This window comes from Macrobrachium nipponense, chromosome 22 (genome assembly GCF_015104395.2).
Source record: "Macrobrachium nipponense isolate FS-2020 chromosome 22, ASM1510439v2, whole genome shotgun sequence".
Taxonomy (NCBI): domain Eukaryota; kingdom Metazoa; phylum Arthropoda; class Malacostraca; order Decapoda; family Palaemonidae; genus Macrobrachium; species Macrobrachium nipponense.
Genome location: NC_087213.1, coordinates 20,069,726 through 20,077,225, shown reverse-complemented (window position 1 = coordinate 20,077,225; position 7,500 = coordinate 20,069,726).

Genomic DNA, 7,500 nt, shown 5'->3' with positions numbered 1-7,500 from the left:
TCTCTCTCTCTCTCTCTCTCTCTCTCTCTCTCTCTCTCTCTTACAGTGAAATTCTTCCAACACAATTGGCAGATTTATGTTTGAAACTTCGTTGTAATTTTTTGTGAGAACTCTCTCTCTCTCTCTCTCTCTCTCTCTCTCTCTCTCTATGTTATGGTCAGGAAATGCTAAGCAATTTAGCCTTATCGCTCTATTTAATGCAACCCATTTCACAGGAATTCCTCGGCCTCTCCTATCATCTCCGTAGGGAGAAAGCTCAGGTAATGATAATTTTCTGGTATTTTGCTCGACATATTTTCAGAGCGTTTATCTCTAGAAATACACACACACACACACACACACACACACACATACGCATACGCATACATACATAGAATGTGATGTATAGTGTACATGTAAAACTCATAATACATTTGTATCTAAATTATGTTTAAGTATTCTCGTTAAACTGGTTGATATCAATGCTTATTTGTCTGTTGTGTCCAATAATTTATAACTCGTTTTCACTTTTTAGTAACTTACAACTTTAATGAGCAATGAATTCGATCACTTTTTATTTCTTTGATTTGCAGTCGTAAAACAAAAGAGATTGATTGTTCTCTTTTAAGGCTTACATTTTTAGTTTTTTCCGATACCATTTTTCTTTCATAGGCGGTACTTTCATTTAGAACTTTTAAATGCTTTACTAATTCTTTAACGAAACGCCAATCAATTGAACATAAAGCCAACATTGCCAGTTATGCGTTAAAACAAAAAAATGAAGGTTTAAAAAGATAAAATTATAAAAGTACAGTATATAAAGAATCTTCATCAAGAGCAGATAAAACAAGCAATCACAAATAAATAACTCCATCAATAGAGGTCTGTCCAGAGATCAATCAGTCAGGCAAATCAATGCAGGGGAGATTTGCAGTCTATACGCTACCGAGCTTAATCACACTGTAGCCATTCGATGAACTGAAACAGCTGGTTCACGGCCCAACAAAAGTTCTCTGATGAAAAAATATTACGGCAGACGCCAAGGAAAGGAGCCAAATGATGGTGTTCCTAAATCATAATTACTATTTTTATTTGGGTGGGGGAAACTTTCAAAGGCCCGGAACGGCCAATAAAATGTGGCATTTATAACAAATTCCCTACAGATACAGGTAGCCTTATGAACTATATCTCATCCTTAGCACCTACGGAATTTACAGTTTTGCAGGGATGCAAAACTGAAAGACATTAATAACGGAGATAACTCAAAGTATTACCATCAACTCTGGATAATCATGGACAGTGTTACCAATGCACATCTGATGATGGCGTTGGATAAATGTAAGAAACCTACCATAGATTTCTACTGAAGCCAGCATCAACATGCCAGCATCAACATAGTTATTGTAACTAAGAAGAAATGAATGAAGCAACAAGATCTCTATCTGCATACTACGCTACTAACTTTTCAGGCTAAGTAAACAGTCAAGACTCAGAAAAACCGAGATCAGGAAACGCTGCTCTAGGTTGCTTGGGAAGTGAACAGCGATGTGATGATACATCTATCTCTATTTGCATACTTCGCCACTGACTTTATTCAAGACTCAGAAAAAACAGTGATCCGGGAGACGCAAACAGGGTGCAGCATCCCTTACTAAAACATCAAAACTCGCCCTCCGAGCAACTTCAAAAAATATGAAGATCTGATGCACAACCTTAAAAAAAAGAAAAAAAAAATTGCGTTGCATGGAACCAGTGCTTATTCAGCAACTTAACTTCCGAACCACGTCGAGAGTGCACTTATATCACCAGAAATACACACCTCTGACTCCTCAATGGAATGCCCGAGGATCGAACTCGCGGCCACTGAGATGGCACGCCAACACCATACCGATTTGGAGATGGCACGCCAACACCATACCGACCACGTCACTGAGGCGCTTGAACAGCCTTTTGATTAAGTATGTTGAATGCAGTGAAATCAATGAGAACACATATGGATTAAGACTATTTTGAATGCCAATGAACACCTTAAGTATTAGCTGCTATATTAAAAGATAATAATTAAACTTTCATTCCATAGAAGCAAACAGATTGCAAATTCCTCAACGCGAAAAAATGTTACTCATATTTACCAAGGATATAAAAGGTACCAGCATCCACCTGCTATCTACGATTCGTGATAGACATTTGCAAAGCCTGTAGAGAGAGATTCCACATCACAGTCGCTTCACTCCTTTAACAAGCTGTATAAAAATAAAACTCATGCATTTGAGAAAGCGCGCACTTCAACCCATCATAACAAAGAATTTTAATGAACTCCGTCTGCAGCTCTGAATCTGACCTTGCCGTTCAAAAACGCAAAGGTCCATCCGAAAAAATGCACTACGCTTTACTCCACCTAACAATGGCACTCGAGAATTCCGTGAACAAATATCAGGCTTGATCTTTTTTTTTTTTTTCATATTCTTTTAAAATTATTCTCCCTTTCGGTCCTCTCTCTCCTTTTCATTCAATTTTGCCGTTTTTTGGGACCTTGTATCTAGAGTCAGGGGACGAACAAAAGTGACTAATAGGAAATTCTATTATTGACCACCGAGGGTTAAGACCTTTGAAGGATTTTCCAGTTGTTAGAGATCTCTGATTGGATAATTCGTTCGAGTCTCCAACTCACGTTTTTTCCTCTTCTCTCTCTTTTTTTTTTTTTTTTTTCCTTTACGTGTCCGGTTTTTTTTTTTTTTTTTTTTTTTTTTTTTTTACAAGGAACGCGTTTTATCTTAACGATGATATTTTTCTGTTCCTTCATTTTTATTATGGAATTTCTTGTCGTTCATCTCTATTAAAGCTTTTGCTTCTGCTATGCAGTAAAAGAAGTTTCTCGAACTCGTCTGAAAATAGGGAACAATATCAGTCTCTTATTCCACAACAAGAGAAGCTTTATTTGACTTCCTCCTTAAGTCTTGCATTTGACTGGTGTCATTACCAAGTTTACATTTAGTTATTTCTTCAATATATACCAAGTGTAAAGACTTCGTGACACTCTTTGGCCACTTAAACCAAAGAATACTTGACAGTGCCAACACAGGTATATATATATATATATATATATATATATATATATATATAATATATCTATATATATATATATATATCTATATATATATATTATATATATATATATATATATATATTATATATATATGGTTATTAATATACACTCTACCGCATGTCCCTTTTACGATTATAATAATAAAATGAAATTCTTGAATGAAGTGTTAAATAGAGATGCTTACAAAGTTAAACGAATGACATTATTTTCCTCAGAAAATCATTTTCCATACTTCGTAACCAAGGCTCGAAGAACGAACGACCACTCAACCACACTCCAAAGTCTCCCGTGCGTGATGTCAAATAACCTAACCTAAAGTTGTATAGTCCGTTTAGAGTACGACAAACAGCGTAACATGCAACGCAGGAGAGAGAAGCTGGAATAATGGGAGGGTCTCATCCCTGTTTCGAGCAAAAGAATCTGGTATTATTTGAGAAAAGTGACAGAAGAGAGAACTACGACGACGAAAACACGATGACGGAATGCATGCATACTTGAGCAACTACGTGGAAGTCTTTGAAGGTTTACAACTGTTTAAACACATGAAAATTCCAGGGAATGGGAATGCGCGCTGCAGGTCTGGAGCATCACAGAAAAAAGTTGGTTTCTGTGGTAAACCGGAAGTTTCGAATTTCCTGTGATTCTTACGAGAGAACTAACTGGATGACATCGGTTCTTTACTCTTTGCCTCCACCTCTCCTCAGCAGCAATGGTCATGGAACTTCATCCACGTTACAACAATCAAAGGTGAAGTTAAATCAGTTAAAATCTTTATGAATTGCACATGACAAATCATTAATTTCGAGTTTAGTCTTTAATGGGATCTCTTGCGCTCAATATATAGAACGGGTTTCATTGAGAGTACATTAAAGACGATGAGTATCGCGTTAACCAAAATAATATAAGGTAGAATGGAATTATAAGAAGGATATGGGCGATCGAAAAATATAAAGGGCCAACTTAGTAATAAAAAATACAAATGTTTATGCACAACTCACTTCTATAAAGGTTAGAAAGGCAGTTGCCAACTAGATTCTGCTAAGATATTTTAAAATGCATATTTTCACTGAGACTAAATATACACATAGATCCTATAAATCACTAAGACATCGATGAGACAGTACGGACAGGGACCTAGAAAAGAAAGGACGAAGGACGTCTGCTTCAAAGAAAGGATAGACGAGGAAAGAAATGAAGAGTAGAGCGATGTATAGACCATGTTAGGAAATGTAATTCAGTACAAGAGTAGCAACGGGTGGGTAGATTAACAGACAGAAAAAACACTGTTCGGACAGTTACTCAAGCTTTAGACATCAGTATGTTATATACGTAACGGACCCATGCGAGCGCTCCATGCTATGAGTAATATCTTAGTTGGAAATATAAATAATTTTACTTCTGAACAGCTTTACTCGCATTCCATACATTCTTTACCTGTAAAACACAATGCTGAGTCCATTCTTGATTTCACTATAGAGTTTATGTAACAGGCAACAGTGTTTTATAATAAAATGCATATGTTTATTACACTCATTAGCTAAAGTTTTCCTTGTGTGCTATCACTTATTGTATGTATAATTCTGGACCTCATAAAGATCAACGTTGCAGCTATCGGCCATCTGCTTCATTCAACAGTGTGACACTTTTTAGTTTATTAATTCAGGTAAGTGTTTCACGGTGTTTTTTTTTTCTTTCTTTGCTTACTTTAGTAAATGATGTCGCCAACCGGTTAACTTCATTGCTTTGCTTTTATGTCCTTTGCTCCTTCTTGTAAATGACGGAGCAAATGTGTAAATCGATCTTGATTTCCTTAGGCCTAAGGAAGGACAAGAAGCCGAAACGAACTATCTGAACTGAAAAACTGGTAGGCTTATGAAAGTATCCCGAGTAAGGCGACGTAATGGTAGGGGTCCCTTTCGTTTGGGTCTCCTTCCTTTATATTTCTTCCTAGAGACGGAGACAGACAGCCAGACGGACAAATACTTCTAAAACCACATATCAACGAAAGTGTAAACGTAAAACTTCATAGATGATATACAAACATTAAAAAGCTACAGCCGCTCTCACTTCCAATTTTGACCACGTCATACACACAACGGCTAACTACAACAACAAAAATACACCAGCTACAGCCAGAGCAATCAACCGTAGCAGCAACAACAACAACAACAATAACATTAGACGAATAGCAATTAGATCTTTTCATCTCAAGTGACCCTCTGTACAAGCCAATTACTATTGCTAGGAGAACAACTATAATTGCTTACCGGGTGACCGACCCCGGCAGAGCTAAACTCTGCAGGAATGCAATTAATGTAATGCTGCTTACTCGTTCGTACACACTGCAACAGCGCCGTCACCAACGGCACACATACGCACATATCAACAGGCTGAGGTGATGGGCTGGCTGGGGGTGGGGTGCGGGGAAGAGGAGCCGTGGTGGGGGAAGGGGGAGGGGGATGTTAAGGCAAATGGATTGAGAAGATGGGATATGTTACCCAGATCAGATTGATCTTGATTACGTGGAGGTGACGAGACATCAAAATTTTGAATTTTTCATCTTTTTAATGATAAATAATATAGAACTAAACTAATTACATTTTGGCAACAGGTTATCAGTTAAGGCGGCAATGGTTATGAAAATGTAATACACTTGGCCTTTGTTTTTTTGTTTCTATTTTATAACAAAGGGTAGCGCTCAAAGAACTGCTTCACACAACCACGTATTTCTGCATTTTCTCTATAATGTCAACAAATAAGACTTAAGTGGACTTTAGCAAAAGGGGTATGGAACCATAATTGGCGATTCATTGGGGTCTGGGGTCATCGGAAGGTTAAGAACCCCTGAGCTACATGACAAAAAAAATTAAAAAATAAGTAACATTAAGTATAGTACCTCCGGTAAAAGTAGGCAAAGGAATTCTAGATCCAACTTCTGTTCCCACCTAAATCAGCTTCTTCAATGCCAGCTGTGATAACACATTAAACAAGTCTAGGCATATTCTCTCTCTCTCTCTCTCTCTCTCTCTCTCTCTCTCTCTCTCTCTCTCTCTCTCTCTCTCTCTCCTTTTGTCTTCATCTTCCTTCTGGCTTTTAATTTAGGCAAGTAGGCCGAAGGGGATAAAGTTTACCGCTGTCTTTCATTAAGACATAATACGAGATCTGGGGCGTTTTAGTACAATCAAGAGAGTAATTAGAACACCGAATTAAGAAAGTCCTTAATGAATGGATCTCTATCTCAACCGAGGCCAGGGATGTGTGTGTTGTACGACTCCGGCCTTCTTCTTTTTTTTCTTTCGCTTCTTCGCATTCTTCTCTCTTTGTGTTCGCAAGAAGCAACGTCCGAGGAAAACATCAAGGGAAATGTTCTCGTTATTATTATTCTTCCTCTTCTTCTTCTTCTTCTCGCTTCACTCACGGGTAAATTACTGAAACGTTTTACCAAAAAACGATGAGAGACGGACCTGAAGTGTTCCGGACAAAGGTGGCATTCAGACGAGGAGAGTCTTTCCCCCCTAAAAAAAATAAAATAAAAAATCTTTTTTTTATATTATAATTGATTGGAATGCTTCTGCTCTGACGACGTCGAGGTATTCTGGAATCCACATGTCTTACACATGTCTTGCTTCTGATGGTTTTTCGTACTTAGTGTCATGTGTCCCGGGATTACGTCAATTATTCCCAGGCACGTGTATGACTGCTTCACGAAAGGTCACGTGACTCATTATGTCAAAATACGTAATGATCGCTACGGTTGTTTGGGGTGACGAGAGGGCGTTTCTTACTATTACATTCTTTTACTTAATTTTTTCTGGGTCAAATATATATGTTTTTCATTTTATTGGGTAATATTTACCAATACGCATGACATAAACGTTGACATGATGCATATATTGAACATGGACACGATAAGTACTTGTTCCTATACATATGCTTATATATATATATATATATATATATATATATATATATATATATATATATAGTATATATCATATATATATATATATATATAAATGTGGTGTGTGTGTGTGTGTGTGTGTGTGTGATATGTATATACTTTTATATATATATCATATATATATAATTTAAATGTATATTTATATGCAATATTATTCTAATAATGTATGTATATATCATATATGTGCTTGTGTGTGTGGTGTTGTGTGTTACTTATCTCTATCTCTATATAATCTCTAGTATATAATATATTCTCTTTATATAGATACTATATATAGATATATATATTTATATATTATATATATATATATATTATAGTATATATATAATAATATTTATATTTTTTTTTTATTTTTCATATGCTTGCGTGTCGCGTTTGTATTTAAATTCCAACTAAAAGGGGAAAGTAGTACAAAACTAACACCTACGAGGTGCGCGTAGACTTCTAAAATAAA